This window comes from Lissotriton vulgaris, chromosome 2_1 (assembly GCF_964263255.1).
Source record: "Lissotriton vulgaris chromosome 2_1, aLisVul1.2, whole genome shotgun sequence".
Lineage (NCBI taxonomy): Eukaryota > Metazoa > Chordata > Amphibia > Caudata > Salamandridae > Lissotriton > Lissotriton vulgaris.
This window is the reverse complement of record NC_141687.1, coordinates 2,014,499,513-2,014,526,067: the sequence shown is the minus strand read 5'-3', so window position 1 is coordinate 2,014,526,067 and position 26,555 is coordinate 2,014,499,513. Positions and strand designations below refer to the sequence as shown.

At 46.8% G+C, this 26,555-nt stretch overlaps 1 protein-coding gene across 1 annotated transcript in view; it reads right to left on the bottom strand.

Annotated features, from left to right (window-relative positions):
• The window catches only part of FSD2 (fibronectin type III and SPRY domain containing 2), a 556,003-nt gene that overhangs the window by 45,969 nt on the left and 483,479 nt on the right, over positions 1–26,555 (bottom strand). The gene's annotated exons all lie outside the window — the stretch shown is intronic.

Genomic DNA, 26,555 nt, shown 5'->3' with positions numbered 1-26,555 from the left:
TTTGTGGAATTCTGACCAATGCAATAGAAACATGGCAAAGTGGAAGGCTTCTCCCTAAAAAGTAAAATAAAAAAATTGTACTTAAAGAAGATTCCTCTCGTTCTTTCAAAGGGTCAGAATAAAATATTTCCACAGATAAATCCACTAGTACTACTGGGATTATTTTCCTGAGAAGATCTGCTAGTCATGGAAACACCCCAATGATTGATATGGGCGACAAATTTGCCTCTTTACAAATAATCCTTAGAAAAATCAGCTCTTGTGTGGCTGGAAAATGGCAGTTTTTTCCATTCAAGTTTTATGTAAATCAAGCACTTACATTCTGCTTAGGCCTATAGGTTAGAGCAAGCACCAATAAACTTTTGAAAATAAATCTGCAGTTAGTTTCTTGGAACAAGGAGACAGTGGAATAATATAATGTAGAGCATATAATCCTAGATAGTGCTTATGAATTTAGGCAAAGCTGCATGGTTTTAGGGGCATAACGGACACCACCACAGCCACCGTAGTGTGGAGGGGGCCCAGTATTTTCTACATGAAGGGGGCCCCTTCAGCATGTCTGTGCAGCATGTATCTCTAAAGCAGATGCAGGGTGCAACATGCTCTGAGCTGACAACACGCTGACCCAGGACTGAAAAGGAACAAAATAACTTACTTGTTTCTCTTCCATCCCAGCCTGCTAGGCACCTTACATGAGTGGTTGGAGCACCCTGAATGAGAGCGTCATCGACTGAGCACTGCTCATGTAGAGGGGAAGAGGCAGCCCAGAACTGACTGGAGCAGAGTGTAGTGTAGTTCTTATATTCCCAATAGGCTCTGGGCATTGGAATAATATATCCTATAGATAAGATTTAGGACTGAGGTTAACTAGGTCTCTATCGAATATACTAAACTTAATTGTGTGTGTGCCAGCTAAATCAGAGGTCACTAGAATCTTTCTTAAATACACAAGAAGGGATTAGTTTCGACATCCGCATAAACATGACAACTTTCTTTCCCAAGAATAAGAATATGTCTCTCAGAGTCGCGGAAACAATAGATAAGTATTTCACTCAGTCAATTGTGTATGCTTCGTTTCTACAGAGTTGCAGAGAAATAGTGAGACAAGCGTTTTCAATAAAAGGGTTTATTGACCAGTCTTATTTCTCATGCAAGAGAGGTGGACTGCTACAATTGTTATGCAGACTGCAAAGTAAAATGCATACAGCGTAAACAGTAATATGAAATAATACTGTAAGAGCATTGTATTGTTCCTAAGAGATATACAAATACATACATAAATAACATATACTAAAATACTCAACTGGTGCCTCTAAAATACGCCTACCCTAATGTACCTAACCTAAGTCTAGTACGAGGGAAGAAGTAGGTATTGTGTAGCATAGGTTTAGTTTTTTTGCCAAGAATCTACCAAAGGTTTCTCTAGGTTCTAATCAGCTCCATACCTTGGTTAGAATGAAGGAGGTATGGTGACCTGACCTGACCTGGTCAGTCCGGTCGCTCCTCCTGCCACGTGGCCACCCCGAGTGTGCAGGATCTCCTCCCGCTGCCGCCGCCGCTGCCGAGTCAAGACTGCCCCTGTCTTGGTTTGGCCCCTGTCCCTGACTGTCCCTGTGCCTGCTTGTGCCTGCTTGTTTTTCTCATTGTAAGCTGTATTATTTTGCTGCCGTTTTATCGTTTTACTCGTGTTTGCCCTGTAAGTTTTTGTCCCATTGTCCATCGTTGTTTCCTGCCCCACCCCGCTCCCTGCCTCTGCTCCCCCGCGGCCCCACCCCTGCTCCCTCCAGCATCTCCGCACGCTCCCCCCCACTCGCCACCCCGCTCCCGCCACCCCACTCTCCATTTATGGCAGAGGGCATGCTCACGCGCAGCGTTGATGCGCAGAGGGCGCGCTGATTGTATGCCCGTCTGCGCCCGTCCGCGCCTGGACCGCGCCCAGCGCCAGAACCCCTGTCCCCTGCAAATGCCAGCCCACCCGCCGGACCTACGACGCACTCAACACCGGCCGGACCCCCGGCTGCCACCGAGCCACCACAGGACACACCCACGGACCCTTCTCCTGCCAATCCTGCAAGTTCTCCTGCATCCGGACCTGCACCGCACCTGCCAAGCCGAGCACCAGCAGCAACCACCTGAAGTGCATCCTGCTCAACACCCGCTCCGTCCACAGACGTCGAACTCTGGAACCTCCTCGACCCCACTTCCCCAGACGTCGCCTTCCTCACGGAAACCTGGATGACCGCCTCCTCAGCGCCCGACATCGCCCTCGTCATCCCGGACGGATACAAGATCACCCGGAGGGATCGCGTCAACCAGACAGGAGGAGGCATCGCCATCGTCCACAAGAACACCATCCGTATCACGACCAGCTCCGACGACACCTTCGCCGCCGTCGAACACCTGCACTTCCAGATGCACACCGACCCCAAGGCCACCCTCAGAGGCATCCTCATCTACAGACCCCCGGGACCACGCACACAATTCAGCGAAGACATCGCCGACTTCATCAGCCCGCACGCCCTCCCCTCCACTGACTACATCCTCCTAGGGGACCTCAACTTCCACCTGGAGAACAACAACGACCGCAACACCACCACCTTGCTGGACAACCTCACCAACCTCGGACTCAAGCAACTGGTGACCACCCCCACCCACTACGCCGCCACACGCTTGACCCCGTTTTCTCCTCCAGCATGGACATCTCCTTCAGCCACGCCACCGGACTCCACTGGACAGACCACAGCTGTGTCCACTTCAGCTTCAGAAGGACCACGCTCCACCACCACCCGCAACAGGTTCCCCGCAGAAGCTGGAACAAGATCACAGCTGACCACCTCGCCACATCCCTGAGCCAGAACCCTCCCGCCAGCTCAGCGAACCCCAACCAAGCCGCCAACAACTTCACAAGGTGGATCAGCAAATGCGCAGACAACTTTGCTCCACTGAAGATCCCCCCCATCAGACCCGGCAACAAGAAAGCATCCTGGTTCACCGACGAACTCAAGAGCTCTAAGAAGAACTGCCGAGCCCTCGAGAAAGCCTGGCGCAGAGACCCGACACCAGACAACATGACCACCCTCAGGCTCGCCACACAAAAACACCACCAGCTGATCCACACCACCAAGAAAACCGCATTCAAGGAACGACTAGACAACAACGCCCACAACAGCAAGGAACTCTTCAATATCGTCAAAGAGCTCTCGAACCCTAGCGCCGGGAACAACGACATCACCCCATCACAAGACCTCTGCAACTCGCTCGCCTCGTTCTTCCACAGCAAGATCGCAGATATACACAACAGTTTCAGCACACAGACGACGCACCTTACGACCACACCAATGCCCCCCACCACCACCCTCCGCGCCTGGACCCCGATCAACACCGAAGACACCATCCGCACAATGAACTCCATGCCAACACAACCTCAACATCATCTCCTACGCCGATGACACCCAGCTGATCCTCTCCCTCACCAACGACCCAGCAACCGCCAGAACCAACCTACACGAAGGGATGAAAGACGTAGCCGAGTGGATGATGAACAGCCGCCTGAAACTGAACTCAGATAAGACGGAAGTCCTCATCCTGGGATCATCACCCTCCGCCTGGGACGACTCCTGGTGGCCTAATGCCTCTGCAGCGCACCAAAACCAACGGACAATGCACGCAACCTGGGCTTCATCATGGACTCCTCCCTCTCGATGACCAGACAAGTCAACGCCGTCTCCTCGTCTTGCTTCAACATCCTACGCATGCTACGGAAGATCTTCCGGTGGATCCCCACCGAAACCAGGAAGACGGTCACCCAGGCGCTCGTCACCAGCCAACTGGACTACGGGAACTCCCTCTACGCCGGAACCACAGCCAAACTTCAGAAAAGACTCCAGCGCATTCAGAACGCCTCAGCACGACTCATCCTAGACATCCCCCGACACAGCCACATCTCCGGACACCTGAGAGACCTGCACTGGCTCCCCGTCGGCAAGAGAATCACGTTCCAACTCCTCACCCACGCACACAAATCTCTCCACAACCAAGGCCCCAGATACCTCAACGACCACCTGACCTTCTACACTCCAACCCGCCAGCTATGATCGACCAGCCACGCCCTCGCCGCCGTTCCCCGCATCCGAAGAGCCACAACGGGAGGAAGATCCTTATCCTACCTGGCGGCCAAGACGTGGAACTCCCTCCCCATCCACCTCCGCCTGACCCAAGACCACCTCTCCTTCAGGAAGCAACTCAAGACCTGGCTGTTCGAGCAGTAGCGGACCACCCCCTCCCCCAAGCGCCTTGAGACCCTCCGGGTGAGTAGCGCGCTATACAAATGCCTTGATTGATTGATTGATTATTTCTGTCTCGGGACTCGATTTCCCAAATCCCCGCAAGGGGAGCCGGAAACACTAGAGCTGGATTCTCGGCAGGAGAAAGGCAGCTTCCTGATCAGTGCGTCAGCTGGAGAGTCGGCTTCCTTCTGCACTTGATGTAGCGAGCTGCATCAGGCAAGTAGGTTTTCGAACTGCTCCAAACCACAGTATCTTGCTAGAGCAATTGTAGGTATATTTATACCTTGAAGGTGTTTAGGAATGCCATAGTTTGATGTAAAGTCGGGCATATGAATGTCAGGAAAAACCCCTAGGGAATAGTTGCTCTTTGTAAAGTAACTGAGTTCTTTGACAAATCAATAGTCAAGCAAGGGGAAGTTCGCTAACTGCTTAAGCTGATTTTCCAAGAAATCGTTGTGACGTTTGGTACGGGTGGAAGTAGCCATGCCTGTATTTAGGTAGCATGGGCTATCCCTAAATAAAGGCTTCATTTCTATGCCTATATAAAGGCAATGTGAATTGTATCTATATAAGGGCATGAATCGGGAAAATTCACTAGGAGCTTAACACGCCACACAACACCCACTCCACTTTCTTATGTACTACATTACTAAGTTCTAAACACATTAAAACATATCTAAACATGATGTGTCAAAAATTGACCCAAAATACATAAAAATGCATTGGTATTGGTTGTACACGAAAAGCATTTGTGATGCACGCATTTAAAGCAATTTTTCATTCAAAGCATATATATTTTTTTAAATGTATTTATTTATTGTCTTCACAGCAGCAAAGAGAAATGTGTACATCAATAAAAAAGACAGGAGAAGAAAAAAGAAAAAAAGCAAAGAGGTTACATGTAATGTGCTTAAAATTCAAAATAATCCCAGAACGTTTCCCAGATACTGATACCAATCTGTTGTTTATTAATTCCTTTAACAGCATATAAACTCCATTCTAACTTATAAAAATTATACATAGAATCTTGTCTAAATATTTCTCCATAGGGAAGTCTGCGTGTAGAAAGTCTAATGCTGTCTAACAATGGTGTCTGTACTGGGCTGGATACACTGTAGTCAGGTATCTCTGCTGCGATCTCCGTTGCAGTTATGGCAATTAATTGCAAATATGTGGATGTGGGCATTCATCCCTAGCCACCAGTACGTCTCCTTTAATTCTAGTATAGATTTAGATATCCCTTGATGTATCAGACCCTCTCCCAAATGTTCTTCGTGTATCAAAGCTACTCTACATTTCCTGTTTGGAATCATCCTATCCCCCACTACAGGTATTCGAGCAAAAGGAACAAAGTTTGCGTCAATTATGTATGAGTATTTGAGTGGCTAGTTTTGAGGTAACGCCGCACTGCTGCCTTTGCTTGTCGCATTGACAGCTAGCATTATTTCGCTGTCTATTTTCGATTTTGAACGAGTGATTGCAGCTATGGAAGCCGTTTGCACAGCTGCCTTTGCGGCTTCATCAGCCAATTAATTCCCTGCAACGTGAACGCCATCACGTTGATGACTCAGTGTATGTATCACGTGAGCCTTTTGTAGTTCTTGTTGTAACTGAACTACTTATCCCCAAAGCAATTTATGCTTAATTGTGCCACCTTTTGCATCTTTGTAACTGTTTTGAATCCAGTTTTGCAAGTATTCATTGTAAGATTGAATACAATAATACACACTATGAGTGTGGGGAATTCGTGATCAGTATTTTCAAGCGCCATCTTGAATGCTTGTAGTTCAGCTCGCTGAGCTGTACAATCTCCTACAGATTGTGTTTTAGTGACCATTGGTCGGAATTTACCATAGCGCCAGCGACCTTTAACAATCACGCACGCAGCACTATAAACTTGTTTACCCCCCCATAGCAGATTGGGCTGATCCGTCAGTATGAATTATACATTCATGCTGTTCTAGAGGCAGAATCTCAGTAGGTAGAGGCCATTCTTGTTCGTATTGTAGAATTGCTTGTATTTTCAAATAAGGGTCAAAAACGTATTCAACGTCTGTTGCAGCAAGAGAATTAACCCATTGTATCCATCTTGGATGTAAAGCTTTAGCATTTGGAATGCTCGCTTTTGTCATTGCCTCTAAGGCAGGTACAGGAGTAACAACCATAATGCGCTTACCCTTTGCGAGGGTTCTCTTTTGCTGCTGCAGTTTGAACCGCTGTCCGATTCTTTTTCTGTAGAAGTGAATTTCATTTCTGCTTCTGTGTACAAATGTGATTTGTAAGCTATTGGTACTTTTTCTCCTTCATTAAAGGTTAAGTATGTGAATCCGCATTGTCCTGGAATGATTCGATCACCAGAACGTGTACGTTTACGCGTGTTTGTAAATGTTTTGTTGCTAACATGTGTAGGAGAGTAGGGTCTGCTATCCTATGATCACCCCAAATTTTTGCTTTTTGCTTCACTAGTTTATGACTTAATGTGGCTGTGGGCCTGCTAATCAGACCCACAGCCTGCTGTTCTCTCTCTAAATGACTGCCAATGCACCCTAGGTGCATTACGAATTGGAACTGGTTCACCTTATTGGCCCCTGTAACAGTGTACCCTAGGTACCCAGGGCATAGGTGTTTCCAAGGCCTACCAGGGGCTGCAGCATGTATTGTGCCCTGGCCTGGCCTCCATATTTGACACAACTGGCTGATCACTCAGCTGGGGTAAGTTGGTGTAATCACCTCTTACTTAGATATAGTATCCCTCTATCTAACCTTAACTGGACACATATGTCCCTATCAGCCACTCCTATGGAAGGCCTCATCAATCCTGGAGGCAGAGTGCTTGGAAATATGTGAGATGGTACTCTAGCATGAGCTGAGCCTGTCTGCAGCTGTCGGGAACCACTCCCTTAGCTGTTCCGGGATATTGCCATACCATATACTCTTAAGTGCATTATAATCCTCGAGGTTATATGCTAACTTTGGTTTGGCTTTATCAAAACATGTCGAGTAAGGTGTCATATGATTTGGAATACTATCCCCTCGACAGTTCTGTCGACGGGGATAGCATTCCACCCTTCTAGAGGGACACGACATGTGTGTAGCCTTAACCCCGGTTAAAGTTAACCAGAGCCTCAGCGTCACAAAATGGACGCTGCCACCACAGACACAAGTCTGACCTCCTGCTGCTGGGAGTCCTTCCAGCGAGGAAGGCTTGGACAAAGGGTTTCCTGCCTTGGGAGGTGCCAGCACCACCCCAGACAGGATTTTGTGTATTGGGTAGGACAGGGCTGAATAGATTGAGACATGCCCGGGGCACACAAGGTGTTCCCGTGCATAAGCCAGTCCAAACCGGTCCTGGGACTTTCCAGACCCAGGCCTGGCGAGGAGCTGGACAAAGGAAAGGGGGTGTAACCGCCCCCCTTCCTGGTCCCACCCCGAGGAGCGACCTAGCAGGTGATCCACCCCTCAGATTGGGAATAAGAGTGGGAGCAGTTCCAGAGCACCTCAGATCATCCTGAATCAACTTTAAACGAAGAAGACGACTGGACTTCGACATTCTGCTGCACAGAAGACTGAAGAGCATCTCCCTTGTGGCCTAGGAGTGGCCACCCTGTGAACACAGGTACCAACCAGTAACTCGACATCTGCTTTGCCCCGCCTCCCGCCGGAGCCCGAGCCCAGAGCCTGACAAGACCCAAACTCCCAGACTTCTCACAGCCCGATCCACAGTCCCTGCAAAGAAGGGACCTGTGGAGGCACGGAGAGATGTGGGACCGGACCTCTTGGAAGACACTTGAAAAGCTGACTGCGCAGCATCAGAGGCACCCTCGACATTGTGCTTTGGGGACTGAGAACCCCCACCACCGAGCAGCCCTTGCACCGAAGATCAGCCCCCCAGCATCTCCACGATCTGCGTGGGGCCCTTTTGCATTGTGCCACTCAACGCGCCATCCCGGCCATTAGCAACGTGGTCAGCGGCCATCTTGGCGACAAAACCAACAAACTACACTGCGGGTCTGGTTGCTCCAGACTTGCCCTCGCTCCTGTAAAAAGGAGCACCCGCTCTGACCTTGTTGGTCAGAGTGATAAGCCTTTTTCGATTCCTGCTTGGCTTGCATTAGCCAAGGCCTGTTTGCTCCAATCAAGTTGCTGACACGGCCAACAGCGAGAAGCCTGCGTGGGACAGCTCGTGACTGACTCCTGGAGGTTCTCGACCCCTGGTGTCCACGTGGCTGCAGAGAGAAGCTACACCTCAACGCCTGTTCGCACCCGACATCGCCTCGTTCCAATCTGGTTCCACGGTAGTCACTGGCTAGTGACTTTGAACATTGTCCCCTCTGCTTTCAGGTCTTCACAACTTCAGATCCACCCTTGGATACACCGGAACTCTTCACATCGAGCCGCCTGCAGCATCTTCAGCTCCAAGCACCATCGACCAGCGTGACGAAACCCGACACTACTTTGACCCTATGCACCCGCTTCCTGTGGGTGAGGTAACTCAGCAACGTCGGTGTTCCCACACTGGTGCACACCTCTAGGGCCTGTGTCTCAAGTTTCAGCTTTCTAGGTCACTCGGAAGGTTCCTAACTAACTAACTTTCTAACTTTTACGCACCATAGATTTTGCATTGGTGAGTGCGTGCACTTTAAACACTGCACCCGAGTCCCGCGGGCCTTTCCCGACTTAGTCACTGCTGGTCCCGAACAGCTCCAGTGATTCCCAAGGCCCTAGGCCTGTTTCCTTTTCGATTGGTATCTCTTATACCACTTTCTTAGTATATGGTTTAGGTGGCCCCTAGGGCTCATCCATATTGTGCAACTTTTGTGTAATTTAAACTGTGTTTTGTTTAACGCTTGTGCTTCTGTGCTCATAAAGAGTTCAGGGGATATTTGTAGTTAATAAATATATATATATATATATATATATTCAATATATATCTGTGTGGTGTCCTTTCATCTGGTATTCAAGGGGGTTGTGTATGGTAATACAGCTGGCTTATGAACTGTAGGTTGTAGGATCAATGCACAGCCTTATGTGTTTAGTATTATTATCTGTTATTTAGATCGATCTGGTTCCGGTGCTGCTGTTGGGTGACACTTTCCGTCTCAAGTGTCCTTATGCAATAAATTAGAAGTGTGACCAATGGGCCATTGGTTACATCCCCAACAGGCACTCTGTGCTGGTTCCTTTCTGTAAATAAGGACTCCAATAGTTTTTATGACAACGTTTTTATTATTTAAACTCTTTTCTCTTTATGATTACATCCATCATAAATGATCTTCAAGCATTTTTTTTGAAAATGTTCTCCTTTATCATATGTGTTCGTTTTCAGACAAATATATATTTATAGGCTCCAATGCATTTCGGGCAACACTTGCCCTTCCTCAGGGAGCAGTGGCTGTTGAGGATACAAATGTAAACAAAATCACAACCCTCATTTATATACACATGCTTCAATATAGTCACTAATATGAATACATGCCAAGATGTGTGCCGCTGGTTTCAACAGGTCACGCCGTCTGCCGGTGTTCGTGCTCCGTTGCATTGGAGCGTATAAATATATATTTGTCTCAAAACGAACACATATGATAAAGAAGAACATTTTCAAAAAAAATGCTTGAAGATCATTTATGATGGATATAATCATAAAGAGAAAAGAGTTTAAATAATAAAAACGTTGTCAAAAAAACTATTGGAGTCCTTATTTACAGAAAGGAACCAACACAGAGTGCCTGTTGGGGATGTAACCAATGGCCCATTGGTCACACTTCTAATACAGCTGGCTTCACATGCCTTTCAGAGTTTAGCCTAAGACTGCTTTGTCCACGTTACCACTAGGATAACTGGTCTATACGGTTGACTTACAACCGATTATCATAAGGGTTGCTTGGCATGATACAAGGTGATCACTAGAATTAGTGAGCATCACATATCAGGCCAACTTCTCACATTGGTGAGCAGCGGATTGGGATCTGAGCTTGCTGTTGTTTTACCATTGCAATCTTTGAGATTATCATTTGAAAGATCATACAGGTACCTGCTAGGTACATATAAAACAAGACTAGTATACTTAAGTTCTACTGAACTTAGTTGTTGTAGAGGATAGGGAGTAGCACACCCTGACTACAACTACTAGATAGGTTTAGTAGGTAAACACCAGTGTAGGTAGATTGCAACATATTCACCCACACTAGAGCAATGTCTGGAGCAGAGGGGCCAGTGGACTTACTCCTGTTGAGAGTGACCCTCCAAGGGCACCATCCAAATTTGCTATCTTTTCCTTTAAGGAACTAAGGCAGCTTTGTGCCTTAAGGGGTCTGAAGACAGGGCCATCCCCTACTACAGACCACCTTAGAGAGATCTTTGACCAGTCTGAGACTCTAAAGACATCTAAAGCAGACCCCACAGGGAATGCTGAGGGAGGCTCTCCTTCTGAAGATGACAATACTGATGCCCCTGTCCCCATAGTCCAGGTAGATGAGGATGACCAAGTCACTGGAGCTCCTCAGATAGATGTGGAGGAGGAAGAAGAAGAGGAGACAGAAGGGGGGAGCAGTGATTCAGATGATGGCAGAAATAGTCAGGTGCTAGTCAGCAGGCTTAACCAGGCTAACTTAAGTGTATTTGGGACTGAAGCAAGGCTGACCTTGCCCAGACACCCAAGTGGACTTAACTAGGAGCGTAGGAGGAGGAGGCATCACTCAGGTGACTCCAATACCTCCCAGGCTTCTAGAGCTTCTCATGGTCACTCCGGAAGGGAGATGACTAGCCCTCAGAGAAGGGAACATGAGGCCAAAATGAGAGAGGCTGAACTTAGGATCCAGAGACAAGAATTAGAAGTTGCCCTGGCCCAAGAGAAACTTGCTAGAGCAAGACAGCCTAGAGAGAGTGGGGTAATAGAACCCACTGGTGGCAGCAATATCCACAAGGGTAAAGACAGGTCTTTTGATAACAGAAACCTGAGTAAGATTGTGCCCCCCTACAAAGCTGGGGATGATATCCACAAATGGATGACTGCACTTGAGAGAGCCTGCAAAGTACAGCAGATCCCACAGGAGCAGTGGGCAGCAATCTTGTGGCTCTCCTTTGAAGGTAGAGGCCGAGACAGGCTCCTCACAGTTAGTGATGGGGATTCTAGAAACTACCTGGTCCTGAAGAGTGCTCTGATTGATGGGTTAGGCTTAACCACTGAACAGTACAGGTTAATGTTCAGAGACACCCAGAAGACACAGACTCAGGACTGGTCTGAATTTGTTGAGTGTGCCACTAAGGCTCTGGAGGGATGGTTGCTGGGAAGCAAGGTTACAGACTATGAAGGATTGTACAATTTGCTGATGAGAGAACACATTTTAAATAATTGTCAGAACCAGCAGTTGCATCAACATTTGGTTGACTCAGATTTGACCTCTCCACAAGAATTGGGAAAGAGGGCAGATCTATGGGTTAGAACCAGAGTTAAGCAAAAGAACCAGAACCAGAACCAGGGTGGTGACCAGAAGAAAACAGACCAGAAGGGTGGGGAGCAGAAAGCTAAAGACCAGAAGTCTTCAACAGGGCCCCAAACTAATACAGAGGGTGGGTCCCAAACTTCCAAGAAGAAGAAGAAAGAAGGTCAAATAAAACCCTGGTGTAGTACTTGTAAAAACACCTCTCACTGGACAAGTGAGTGTAAAAAGGGTGGAGCCCCCAACACTGCAACCCCTAAGGCACCTGCACCCACTAGTACAGCTGGCAGTGTTGGTCCACAAACCAAGGGGGTAGTGGGTATCACCTTGGGAACTGAAGGAGATTCTGGCCTAGTCAGAACCCTTACACAGGCTGTTCTGATTTGTGAGGGGGACATAGATTTGGACCCTACCATAAGTCCCAGTAATCTGGGCAAATACAGACAGACACATTTGATTAATAATAAAGTGGCTCAAGCATACATGGACACATGTGCCAGTGTCACTATGGTGACACCTAACTTTGTGGACCCTGGACAATACATGCCAGGTGATAATTACCTGGTGACCAATGCCAGCAATGTCACTACTACACATAGTGTGGCAATTGTTAACTTTTCCTGGGGAGGGGTAACTGGCCTAAAAAGAGTTGAGGTTAGTGCTGATCTCCCAGTCGAATGTTTGTTGGGCAATGACATGGAGAGCTCTCTAAGGTCAGAAGTTGAGTACAGGACTCATGCAGAGATATTAGGGATATCATCACATGTCCTTGCTGTGACCAGGTCACAGGCCAAAAAGTGCCTCTCTGCCTCTCTGGTCTTGGATTCTGGAACAATGGACCAAGCACCTTCCAAGAAGAAGAACAGGAGGGTAAAGGCGGTGCCTTCCCAACTGCCTACAAGTGAGGATCAGGCTTCACAGGAAGCTGGTCTTGAGACCCCTGAAGGAACTGTCTCTGAAGAACTTGAACCTGATCAGGTTGAGTTTCTGGGGACAGGGGTACCTTCTAGGGCAGACTTGGGGCAGGCTCAGTTAACCTGTCCTTCTCTTGAACCCCTCAGACAGCAGGCTGCTGCTGAGGCTGCTGGGAATGTTCAAGGTACCCATAAAGTATATTGGGATGATGGACTCCTTTATTCAGAGGGTAGAGACCCCAAGCCTGGTGCAACCAGGAGGTTGGTTATACCTCTGCAATTTAGGGGCTTCCTTGGCCCATGATATTCCTCTAGCAGGACACCTAGGCCAGAATAAGACTTGGGACAGGCTTGTCCCTCACTTTCACTGGCCACACATGTCTGAAGACACCAAGGAGTTTTGTCGCTCCTGTGTAACCTGCCAAGCCAGTGGTAACGCAGGTAGCACCACAAAGGCCCCCCTGATACCACTACCTGTGGTGGGGGTTCCCTTTGAAAGAGTGGGAATTGATATTGTAGGTCCAATTGATCCCCCTACAGCATCTGGGCACAGATTCATACTGGTGGTGGTGGACCATGCCACCAGGTACCCAGAGGCAATTCCACTTAGGACCACAACAGCTCCTGTTGTGGCCAGGGCCTTACTTGGAGTTTTCTCCAGAGTGGGGTTTCCTAAGGAGGTAATATCTGACAGAGGTGCCAACTTCATGTCAGGATATTTGACAGCTATGTGGAAGGAATGTGGTGTCAGCTACAAGTTCACCACTCCTTACCATCCACAGTGTAATGGGCTTGTTGAAAGGTTCAACAAGACCCTAAAGGGTATGATTAAAGGATTACCAGAAAAGCTCAGGCGGAGATGGGACATCCTTCTACCCTGTCTTTTGTTTGCTTACAGAGAGGTCCCTCAAAAGGGGGTTGGATTCAGCCCCTTTGAATTGTTGTTTGGGCACCCTGTAAGAGGACCCCTATATCTAGTGCAGGAAGGATGGGAGTTACCTCTCAAAAAGCCTAAACAGGACATAGTGGACTATGTACTTGGTCTCTGCTCCAGGATGGCTGAGTACTTGGAAAAGGCATCCAAAAACCATGAGGCTAGCCAAGAATTACAGAAAGCTTGGCATGACCAAAAGGCTGTCTTGGTTGAGTTTCAGCCAGGACAGAAGGTATGGGTGTTGGAGCCAGTGGCCCCAGCAGCACTCCAAGACAAATGGTCTGGACCCCATACAATTCTGGAGAAAAAGGGAGAGGTTACCTACTTGGTGGACCTAGGAACTCCCAGGAGCCCCCACAGGGTGCTCCATGTCAACAGACTGAAGGCATATGTCAACAGGGAAGACATGGGCTTGCTCATGGCTACAGATGAGGGACAGGAGGAAGAGAGTGACCCTCTCCCAGACCTGCTCACTCAGGACCCTGAGGATGGCTCAGTTGATGGTGTGGCCTTAGATGGCAGCCTCACTGAACATCAGCAAAATGACTGTAGACAAGTTCTGCAGGCATACAGGCATATGTTCTCCTTGACACCCAGTCAGACTAACTAGTGTACCCATGTGGTGGACACTGGTGACAGTCTTCCTGTAAAAAGCAAGATTTACAGGCAACCTGACCATGTCAGGGACTGTATAAAGACTGAGGTGCAAAAGATGCTGGAATTAGGTGTCATTGAGCCTTCAGAGGGCCCCTGGGCTAGCCCAGTGGTTCTGGTCCCCAAACCTCACACCAAAGATGGCAAGAGAGAGATGAGGTTCTGTGTGGATTACAGAGGACTCAATGCTGTCACCAGGACAGATGCACACCCTATTCCAAGGGCAGATGAGCTCATTGACAAGTTGGCTTCTGCCAAATATTTGAGCACATTTGACTTGACAGCTGGCTACTGGCAAATCAGGTTAGCTGAGGAGTCTAAATCCAAGACTGCATTTTCTACCCCTAGTGGGCATTATCAGTTTGTGGTGATGCCCTTTGGTTTGAAAAATGCACCTGCCACCTTCCAAAGGTTGGTGAATCAAGTCCTTACTGGGTTGGATGACTTTTGCGCAGCATATCTGGATGATATTGCTGTCTTCAGCTCCACCTGGGAGGATCAACTGGTCCACCTGAAGGAAGTGCTTGGGGCTCTGCAAAAGGCAGGCCTCACTATCAAGGCAACAAAGTGCCAGGTAGGGCAGAGTAAGGTTGTATACCTGGGCTACCTTGTAGGTGGAGGCCAAGTTTAATCACTGGAGAGTAAGATCCAGACCATCAAGGACTGGTCCCCTCCAACTACCCAGACTCAGGTCAGAGCTTTCTTGGGCCTGACTGGGTACTACAGGAAGTTTGTTAAGAACTATGGGTCCATTGTGACTCCTCTTAATGATCTGACATCAAAGAAGATGCCCAAAAAGGTTCAGTGGACAGAAAACTGTCAAAAGGCATTTGATGACCTGAAGAAGGCCATGGGCTCTGCACCTATCCTGAAGAGTCCTGACTACTCAAGAGAGTTCATTGTCCAAACAGATGCTTCTGAGTTGGGAGTGGGAGCAGTGCTTTCACAGCTTAATGTAGATGGTCAAGACCAGCCCATTGCTTTGATTAGCAGAAGGCTGACCCCCAGAGAAAAACGTTGGTCAGCCATTGAGAGGGAGGCCTTTGCTGTGGTGTGGGCCCTGAAGAAGTTGAGACCATACTTGTTTGGCACTCACTTCAAGATTCAGACCGACCATAAGCCCCTCTTATGGCTTAATCAGATGAAGGGTGAAAACCCCAAACTACTCAGGTGGTCCATTTCCCTACAGGGGATGGACTTTACAGTGGAGCACCGCCCAGGGACTGACCATGGCAACGCAGATGGTCTCTCCAGGTACTTCCACTTAGAACATGAAGACACAACTGGTCAAGGTTAGTCTAATGTCCCTGCATTTGGAGGGGGGTTGTGTAGGAGAGTAGGGTCTGCTATCCTATGGTCACCCCAAATTTTTGCTTTTTGCTTCACTGGTTTATGACTTAATGTGGCTGTGGGCCTGCTAATCAGACCCACAGCCTGCTGTTCTCTGTCTAAATTACTGCCAATGCACCCTAGGTGCATTACGAATTGGAACTGGTTCACCTTAGTGGCCCCTGTAACAGTGTACCCTGGGTACCCAGGGCATAGGTGTTTCCAAGGCCTACCAGGGGCTGCAGCATGTATTGTGCCACCCCTGGCCTGGCCTCCATATTTGACACAACTGGCTGATCACTCAGCTGGGGTAAGTTGGTGTAATCACCTCTTACTTAGATATAGTATCCCTATATCTAACCTTAACTGGACACATATGTCCCTATCAGCCACTCCTATGGAAGGCCTCATCAATCCTGGAGGCAGAGTGCTTGGAAATATGTGAGATGGTGCTCTAGCATGAGTTGAGCCTGTCTGCAGCTGTCGGGAACCACTCCCTTAGCTGTTCCGGGATATTGCCATACCATATACTCTTAAGTGCATTATAATCCTCGCGGTTATATGCTAACTTTGGTTTGGCTTTATCAAAACATGTCGAGTAAGGTGTCATACGAGTTGGAATACTATCCCCTCGACAGTTCTGTCAACGGGGATAGCATTCCACCCTTCTAGAGGGACACGACATGTGTGTAGCCTTAACCCCGGTTAAAGTTAACCAGAGCCTCAGCGTCACAAAATGGACGCTGCCACCACAGACACAAGTCTGACCTCCTGCTGCAGGGAGTCCTTCCAGCGAGGAAGGCTTGGACAAAGGGTTTCCTGCCTTGGGAGGTGCGAGCACCACCCCAGACAGGATTTTGTGTATTCGGTAGGACAGGGCTGAATAGATTGAGACATGCCCGGGGCACAGAAGGTGTCCCCGTGCATAAGCCAGTCCAAACCGGTCCTGGGACTTTCCAGACCCAGGCCTGGCGAGGAGCTGGACAAAGGAAAGGGGGTGTAACCGCCCCCCTTCCTGGTCCCACCCAGAGGAGGGACCTAGCAGGTTATCCACCCCTCAGATTGGGAATAAGAGTGGGAGCAGTGCCAGAGCACCTCAGATCATCCTGAATCAACTTTAAACGAAGAAGACGACTGGACTTCGACATTCTGCTGCACAGAAGACTGAAGAGCATCTCCCTTGTGGCCTAGGAGTGGCCACCCTGTGAACACAGATACCAACCAGCAACTCGACGTCTGCTTTGCCGCCGCCTCCCGCCGGAGCCCGAGCCCAGAGCCTGACAAGACCCAGACTCCCAGACTTCTCACAGCCCGATCCACAGTCCCTGCAAAGAAGGGACCCGTGGAGGCACCGAGAGACGTGGGACCGGACCTCTTGGAAGACACTCGAAAAGCTGACTGCGCAGCATCAGAGGCACCCTCGACGTTGTGCTTTGGGGACTGAGAACCCTTACCACCGAGCAGCCCTTGCACCGAAGATCAGCCCCCCAGCATCTCCGCGATCTGCGTGGGGCCCTTTTGCATTGTGCCACTCGACGCGCCATCCCGGCCACTAGACACGTGGTCAGCGGCCATCTTGGCGACAAAACCGACAAACTACACTGCGGGTCTGGCTGCTCCAAACTTGCCCTCGCTCCTGTAAAAAGGAGCACCCGCTCTGACCTTGCTGGTCCGAGTGATAAGCCTTTTTTGATTCCTGCGTGGCTTGCATTAGCCAAAGCCTGTTTGCAACAATCAAGTTGCCGACACCGCCAACAGCGAGAAGCCTGCGTGGGACAGCTCGTGACTGACTCCTGGACGTCCTCGACCCCTGGTGTGCACGTGGCTGCAGAGAGAAGCTACACCTCAACGCCTGTTTGCACCCAACATCGCCTGGTTCCAATCTGGTTCCACGGTAGTCACTGGCTAGTGACTTTGAACATTGTCCCCTCTGCTTTCAGGTCTTCACACCTTCAGATCCACCCTTGGATCCACCAGAACTCTTCACATCGAGCCGCCTGCAGCATCTTCAGCTCCAAGCACCATCAACCAGCGTGACGAAACCCGACACTACTTCGACCCTATGCACCCGCGTGGGTGAGGTAACTCAGCAACGCCGGTGTTACCACACTGGTACACACCTCTAGGGCCTGTGTCTCAAGTTTCAGCTTTCTAGGTCACTCGGAAGGTTCCTAACTAACTAACTTTCTAACTTTTACGCACCATAGACTTTGCATTGGTGAGTGCGTGCACTTTAAATACTGCACCCGAGTCCCGCTGGCCTTTCCCGACTTAGTCACTGCTAGTCCCGAACAGCTCCAGCGATTCCCAAGGCCCTAGGCCTGTTTCCTTTTCGATTGGTATCTCTTATACCACTTTCTTAGTATATGGTTTTGGTGGCCCCTAGGGCTCATCCATATTGTACAACTTTTGTGTATTTTAAACTGTGTTTTGTTTAACGCTTGTGCTTCTGTGCTCATAAAGAGTTCAGGGGATATTTGTAGCTAATAAATAAATATATATTTTCAATATATATCTGTGTGGTGTCCTTTCATCTGGTATTCAAGGGGGTTGTGTATGGTAATACAGCTGGCTTCACATGCCTTTCAGAGTTTAGCCTAAGACTGCTTTGTCCACGTTACCACTAGGATAACTGGTCTATAAGGTTGACGTACAACCGGTCATCATAAGGGTTGCTTTGCATGATACAAGGTGATCACTAGAATTAGTGAGCATCACATATCAGGCCAACTTCTCACAACATGTCTGTTTGCAAAGAACGCATAATTTCTGTGTGTTTTTTAGTCCAATTAACTGTTTTGAAATCAGGTTTGATTAATTCGTAAAGAAGTTTAACCCTTTCTGCGTAATTTAGAATGTAAGTTCTTTCAAAATTCAAGAAACCTAGAATTCACTGTAAGTTTTTCAGCGTTTTTGGAGGTTGGAGCAGAGCACATTTCTCTAGAAAGTTTGCTGCCAGGCTTTTGCCTTCACTTCATATCTCATATCCTAGAAAAGGGACGTTGAGGTGGGCAATTCTCGATTTCTTGAAATTGAATTTATACCCTTCAGAGGCGAAGCCAAGTATGATGGTGTTCACCCTGTACAAGTGCCTATCCTAGTCATTGTCTGTTAGATAGATGTCATCTACATATGATAATGCCTCATCATCATAGGTTTGTAGTAACTCTGTTACTCTGGCTGAAAATAACCCTGGACTATTCTTGAATCCCTGGGGGAGACGACAGAATTGAGGCTGTAATTGAGAAAGCGGTCAAGTACCTACTTTCTGGTGCAATGTTTTGACAGAAGAAACCGTTAGAAATATCTAATGTGGTTTTGTATTTTTTACGCACAATGTTATTCATTAGTTTGTACTTCAAACGTTTTGCAACAAGAGTTTAAATGTCTGTAATCCAATACTAGACAACATGTATTGTCTGGTTTGGAGACCGGAAACAAAGGATTGTTCATGGACGCGGTGCATGTTTCAATCACCCCTTGATATTCAAGTTGATCTTATATCTCCCTGACCTGTTTTTTTTAGCTTTTTACTTAACTGGGTAATGCCTTTGTGCAGTTGGTTGATTTTTTTAATTGGATTTTATGGTGAGGAGAATCCTCATTCCATCCTACATGATTTTTGTATAATGCAGGAGCATGGTCTACTGCCCATTTCCTGGCATAAGTTTATTTTATATGAATTGGAATGTGGTTGGAGAAAGCTGGCATAGTGATTTCTTCACTAAGCATGGGCGAATTTTGCGAATTCGCAATTCGCGAATTTGTGAATTTGCGATCCGCAAAATCCGCGAATGTGCGGATTCGTGGATTTAGCGGATTGTGTGGGTAATGGCCGGGCGGGAAAACGGTGCACATCGCTAGTGTGAGGGGCAGGGCCAAACGGGCGAGGCTTATATGCGAGTTCACATGCCTCTTGTGTGCATAAAAGGACAGGCACGGATCAGAGAAGCTCGTGGTCACAGGAACTGCACAGGGATTGAGCTCGTGAAAGTCAATAATGCAAAGGCCTCCATCAAGCATCATAGCTATTTTTCGATGATAGATATGGGGAGAACGCACACCTGCCCAGCCTCGACAAAACTCAAATTTTTGGGGGGGCGGATTAACTTTGCCATCACAACAAAGAGCGCCGGGGTCCCTCGAGTGAGCTGTCCATCAAGTGGGTAAAGGGCGTGAAGACGGTGCACAAACCACTAGTGTGTGGGGAGGGGCCAAACGGACGGGGCTTATATGCGAGTTCACATGCCTCTTGTGTGTATAAAAGGACAGGCATGGATCAGAGAAGCTCGTGGTCACAGGAACTGCACAGGGATTGAGCTCGTGAAAGTCAATTATGCAAAGGCCTCCATCAAGCATCATAGCTAATTTTCGCCGATAGATATGGGGAGAACGCACACCTGCCCAGCCTCGACAAAACTCAAATTTTTGGGGGGGCTGATTAACTTTGCCATCACACCAAAGATCACCGGGGTCCCTCGAGTGAGCTGTCCATCAAGTGGGTAAAGGGCGTGAAGACGGTGCACAAACCACTAGTGTGTGGGGAGGGGCCAAACGGACGGGGCTTATATGCGAGTTCACATGCCTCTTGTGTGTATAAAAGGACAGGCACGGATCAGAGAAGCTCGTGGTCACAGGAACTGCACAGGGATTGAGCTCGTGAAAGTCAATTATGCAAAGGCCTCCATCAAGCATCATAGCTAATTTTCGACGATAGATATGGGGAGAGCGCACACCTACCCAGCCTCGACAAAACACACATTTTTGGGGGGGCTGAGTAACTTTGCCATCACACCAAAGAGCGCCGGGGTCCCTCGAGTGAGCTGTCCATCAAGTGGGTAAAGGGCGCGAAGACGGTGCACACACCACTAGTGTGTGGGGAGGGTCCAAACGGACGGGGCTTATATGCGAGTTCACATGCCTCTTGTGTGTATAAAAGGACAAGCATGGATCAGAGATGCTCGTGGTCACAGGAACTGCACAGGGATTGAGCTCGTGAAAGTCAATTATGCAAAGGCCTCCATCAAGCATCATAGCTAATTTTCGACGATAGATAGGGGGAGAACGCACACCTACCCAGCCTCGACAAAACACACATCATCCTGTAACTATTTTAGGATGGCGCCGGCAAGCTGCCAGCGCCATCCTAAAATAGTTACTAAATTAGCTTCATCAGGAAGCACTAATAGATAAATTAAAGCAGGTGCTCGAGCACCTGCTTTATTTTATCTATTAGTGCTTCCTGTTGAAGCTAACTTAGTAACTATTTTAGGATGGCGCTGGCAGCTTGCCGGCGCCATCCTAAAATAGTAAAAGTTCAACAGGCTTGAACTTTTGCCCCCCAAATCCGCCGCTCGCGGATCTCGCAGATTTTCAGTAAATTCGCAGGAGTTCGCGGATCGCGGATTTACCGAAAATCCGCGAAATCCGCAAGCGGAACGGATTTTCCGCTCACCCTTATTCTTCACCATGTGGGCACTCCCTGACAAATTCAGGTGGCCAGTCTTATTCAGATAGAAGAATGGCATAACCCTTAGAGAGCTTCTCCCAAAAGAGCGCTCTTATTTGTCTAGTTATGTCCCCCTCCATCCGGAGTTTTACTTCGTATAACTTATGTGGGACACTAATCCTGGTGTCTGCCGTTTCAACTTGGATGTACTCATTCAAGTCCACTGTCTCCAGATGATCCTTCAAGTTCTTGAGAGCTTTGGTGACTTCTGCTGCGCTGTCCAACATCATTTGAGCCCATCCCCCATTTTTGAGTTGTGTCCTCAAGATCCTCGGCATGTCTGATTTTTAGACCTACTACCTTCTTTTTGGTGAATTGAGTTGTCTTATTTTTCTGAACGTGTTGTTCATCTTTGGACTTCACGCGTTCTTCCTTTTGTTCTGACCATCCTCTTCTTTCAGATTTCTGTGGTGAAGTTTGAAAGGTACGAGAGGAACGTGTATCAGTATCTTGATATCTATCAGGTTTTCTCAAATTATCCCTATTCCTGAGGTTAGACCTCCTTTCGGAGGGCTCCTTTTGAGGATACCTACCTCGGGATTGGGAACACTTCTCTTTAGAACTTTGTTTAGTGTTCTCCCACTTATTTTTAGGAGGAGTAGGAGTGTTTTTAATAAAGACCTTTAACTATATGATTAAATAAAATGTTGAATATTACTAAGTAATTCATCATCTGACGTTGCTTCACTGGCAGGATGTGGTGTATAGCTGGCTAATACCGGCCATGTTGCTCCAGGTCTACCAAGTGGACGGAACCTGGTAATGTGATGTATGTTTTAGGGCGCCTTTAAACCAGAGCGCATGCTCTTGGTATGTTAGTGGAATTTCAATATCCTTGAAAGGAATGTATTTCTCTAGTGGTTCATCTTCTTTGTAGAAGTGAAACACTTTTGTTCCTGGATGTGCTTCAGGGAAGATTATCCAAGAATATAATACCTCTGTCTGATGATATTCGTGTGTGCCTCTCACAAAAACTAGCCTACCACCTCTTGCTTATAGGCCATTTCTTATAAGTTTCATAGTAATGGCTTTCCTTAAAGTTTCTGGAAACTTTATAGCATCATCGTCGGTCTCTTGGAAACCTGTAAAGTTTAAAACTTGTACGGCTGCATCTACTACAGCTCCACCAGTTGTGGTGTTGTCGCCGTTATTCAACATTGTTTAATGAAAGTTGCAGAGCAAGTTTCAAGGAAACAAATATAAGATGCACAATACTTTGGAACACTGTATCCTTCAACGTTGAACAAACCAAAAACTAATACATAGGATTTTTCGTCCTACTCAGCTATGGTGGATATTATCCTTTTACCCACTCCAGACGTCTATTGGAATATTTTACGGAAAAAGGGGTCTCTGAGAAAAGCACAACTGAGTTACTTTAGTATCTAGCATTAAATGAGTGCCTTACCAAACGTTGGGCGCCATGTAGTGTAGTTCCTATATTCCCAATAGGCTCTGCGCATTGGAATAATATATCCTATAGATTAGACGTAGGACTGAGGTCAACTAGGTCTCTATCGAATATACTAAACTTAATTGTGTGTGTGCCAGCTAACTCAGAGGTCACTAGAAACTTTCTCAAATACACAAGAAGGGATACGTTTCTGACAACCGCATAAACATGACATCTTTGTTTTCCAAGAATAAGAATATATCTCTCAGAGTCGCAGAAACAATAGATAAGTATTTCACTTAGTCAATCGTGCATGCTTTGTTTCTACAGAATTGCAGAGAAATAGTGAGACAAGCGTTTTCAATAAAAGGGTTTATTGAACAGTATTCTTTCTCATGCTACCATCCTATGCAGACTGCAAAGTATAATGCATACAGCGTAAACAGTAATATGAAATAATATAGTAAGAGCATTGTATGGTTTCTAAGCCATATAAAAATACATACATAAATAACATAGACTAAAATACTCAACTGGGGCTTCTAAAATACGTCTACCCCAATGTACCTAACCTAAGTCTAGTACGAGGGAAGAAGTAGGTATTGTGTAGCATAGGTTTAGTTTTTTGCCAAGAATCTACCAAAGGTTTCTCTAGGTTCTTATCAGCTCCATACCTTGGTTAGAATGAAGGAGGTCTGGTATCTCTGTCTCGGGATTCGATTTCCCAACACCCTGCAAGGGGAGCCGGAAACACTGAAGCTGGATTCTCTGCAGGAGAAAGGCAGCTTCCTGATCAGTGCTGGAGAGTTGGCTTCCTTCTGCACTTGCTGTAGCGAGCTGCGTCTGGCAAGTAGGTCTTCGAACTGCTTCAAACCACCATATCTTGTGAGAGCAAGTGTAGGTATTTTTATACCTTGAAGGTGTTTAGGAATGCCATAGTTTGACGTAAAGTCGGCATATGAACGTCAGGAAAGAACCCCTAGGGAATAGTTGTTCTTTGTAAAGTAACTGAGTTCTTGGACAAATCAATATTCAAGCAAGGGGAAGTTCGATAACTGCTTAAGCTTGTTTTCCAAGAAATCGTTGTGACATTTGGTACGGGTGGAAGTAGCCATGCCTGTATTTGGGTAGCATGGGCTATGCCTAAATAAGGGCTTGATTTCTATGCCTATATGAGGGCAATGTGAAGTGTACCTATACAAGAGCACAAATCAGGAAAATTCACTTGGAGCTTAAAACACCACACAACAAGAGGAAGGGTAGCCACCTTTCCCAGAGAAAAATGCCAGCTCTCTCTTTCTCTTCATGTTTAAAAATTCTGCAAAGGCTTGCTCATTCTTCAGTAGAACTATATATTTGATGATCTGTATTCATTATATCATCGCCTTTCTGTCTTTGTTTACTTAAGTTAGCAGTCAGGAGCTATTAGGGCTGCTAAAAACACATTGTAAAGTGTTTTCTTCTTACATTAACTGTTAAAGGTATGTATTCAATAAATCAATCAAATAAAATGTATGAAACGCACAGCGATTCTACAGAGTGTCCCGGCGCTAAGACCTTGTTGATCGAACAACTACATTAAAAGGCATTATTTAACAGCCAGATTTTTAGACTCCGCTAAAAGGAACCTTCATACTTAGTAGCACGTAGGTAGAGAGGAAGGGCATTTCACCCGGGAAGCCACCAGGGCAGAGAAGGAGATACCACCCCATTTCTTCCTCTTAGTTTTAGGTATCACTGCCAGCAGCGCAATCGAGGAATGCAGTGTTCTAGCCGGATGGTAATGAATAAGTCTTGGCCAGATAAGAAGGACCTGTTTCATAAAAAGCTTGGTGGGCCAATACCAGTCCCTTAAACTTTACTCTCTCCAGAATTGGCAGCCAATGCAATTCCGTAAGATGGGCATAGATTGAATCTTTCTTCGAATATTTAAAAGAAGCTGAACTGGTGCGTTCTGTTCCAACTTGAGTCTCCTAAATTGGTACAATGGGAGGCCCCAATAAAAAGCATTGGCATAATCCGGCCGCGAGATTATGAGGGAATGCACTACCATCTTCTAGCACTAGAGGTCGTATAAACAGAAACTTTCTCAAAGATCTAAGTCCGAAAGAGGCCCCCACCACACTGTCCACCTAAGAGTTGAAGGACACCTTTTGGGCAAACTTCATCCCAAGATTCCGAACTACCGAGGTGGGAGTTGGAGGAGACGGAGGAAAGCTAGGCTAAACCTTAAAGGAGTGTGGGAACTGAAAACCAGGACTTCTGTTTTGCTGTTGCACTGAATAATACTCCAGTGCATCAACTAAAATACTGCTGACAGTAATGCTTCAAATCTATTCTGAGCAGTAAAGATGTTACCATACCAGGTTAAAAGAATCTATGTGTCCTCATCGTATGAGACAACCTGAACTCCAAAAGATTACACCAGGACTGCCAGCAATGACATATAAACAATAAACAATGTTGGACTTAATTCAGAGTCCAGAGAAACACAGAATTTTAACAATTTGAAGTCAAATAGCGGCATCCAAGCTTATTGTCATCTACTCGTGAGAAAGTAATTTAACCAGCATAAGGTGGCCCCACCTATCTGAATATTCCACAAATGTTGTAACAGAATAGCATGGGAAACCGTATCAAATGCCACAAATAGATTTAATGACAATAGGGCCACTTGCTTCCCATTGTCCACGGCCAGTTTGATAGCATCCGAGACCTCTACCAGAGTATATTAAGTGCTGTGTCCGAGTAAAAGTCCAATTGTGATGGATGCAGCAACTGATTTGTGTCCAAGTAGCTAAACAGTTGGGCATTGATGAATTTCTTGAGCATCTACGAGAAAGCTGGCAACAAAGAAATAGGCCTATAATTGGCTAGAATAGATTTGTCTGCAGAAGGCTTTTTTAGCAGCGGGTCAGCTTGGTCTGCTTCTAACAGCTGGCAGCAGTAGACTGATGCAAAGAGTCATTTAAAAGAGCATTCAAAATAGGATTGAGGACCTCAGTATTGGTAACCTTTTTATGATGAGGACAAATGTCTCAGACAAACCAGATTTACATGCTTTAGGGCTTTCGCAAAATCCTTCAACGTGATGGTATTGAATTCTGTAAGTGAGCATGGCCATAAAGTTGGAATTATGAGAGACTGCTCACCTAATCCATTATATCAACACCGGCATTGACACCAGATGTATTTAGAGCATCCACAGTATCCATGATTTTATTGTCAAAAAAGTCTGAAAGCTGCATGCATAATTTCGGGGAAGCCTCAAGGGGCTTAGCTTGGGCAATTATAACAAAAAATGATGAGAGGCAATACAATCACAGACAGTGAAGAATCTGAGTTCCAGAAATTTGAGTCCACAATGCCTGTATGCCCAATCAAGTGGAATTTTGACTGCAAAGAGAAGAACAAATTATCCTGTTCAAACTGGGAACTGCTGACTCAAATTGTTGGATTCTTCACTGTCTGTGCTTATATTGCTTCTCATAATTTTTTGTTATAATTGTCTCTGATTTAAGACCATGTGGCAGCTGGTCTTTTGAGGGGGGCAGTACAGAATTTGTTACTTGTGTGTGACTATACTGGATGGTGCTGTAATTTGTATCTAGCTAGCTGACATTCTTTGTTCTAGGCTGAGCTAGGGCACTCGGATTAAATAATTTCTTTGTGATTTTAAAAACCTCTTTAGGTTTTTTATAAAGATCTTTATCTGTTGGTAGATAAAACGTAAGCCAAGAACTTCCAAGCTTTTTGCATTGTTGGTACATTAACATGAACTCCTCTTCAACCCAGGGAGTTGAGGGACATCTTAGGCTGCCTGATCCTGTTTCAATGCGTGCTACCAGGTCAGCCAGGCAGTAATTACCAATGGATCCGCATCAATTGCAACAGAGAAAGATGGAGCACTCTTGTTGTGGATAGACATAGTGTCTTCTGTATTAATATTAGCCCAACTTTGATGGGGTAGCGAGGGATTCAGCCTTCTACACCTTGGGCCTTGTTCTAAACTCCAACTAAAAAATGTTGTTGCATGATCTGACCAGGTGTTATTCAACCCACCCATCACCTCAATGTGACAGTTACAAAAAACTTGG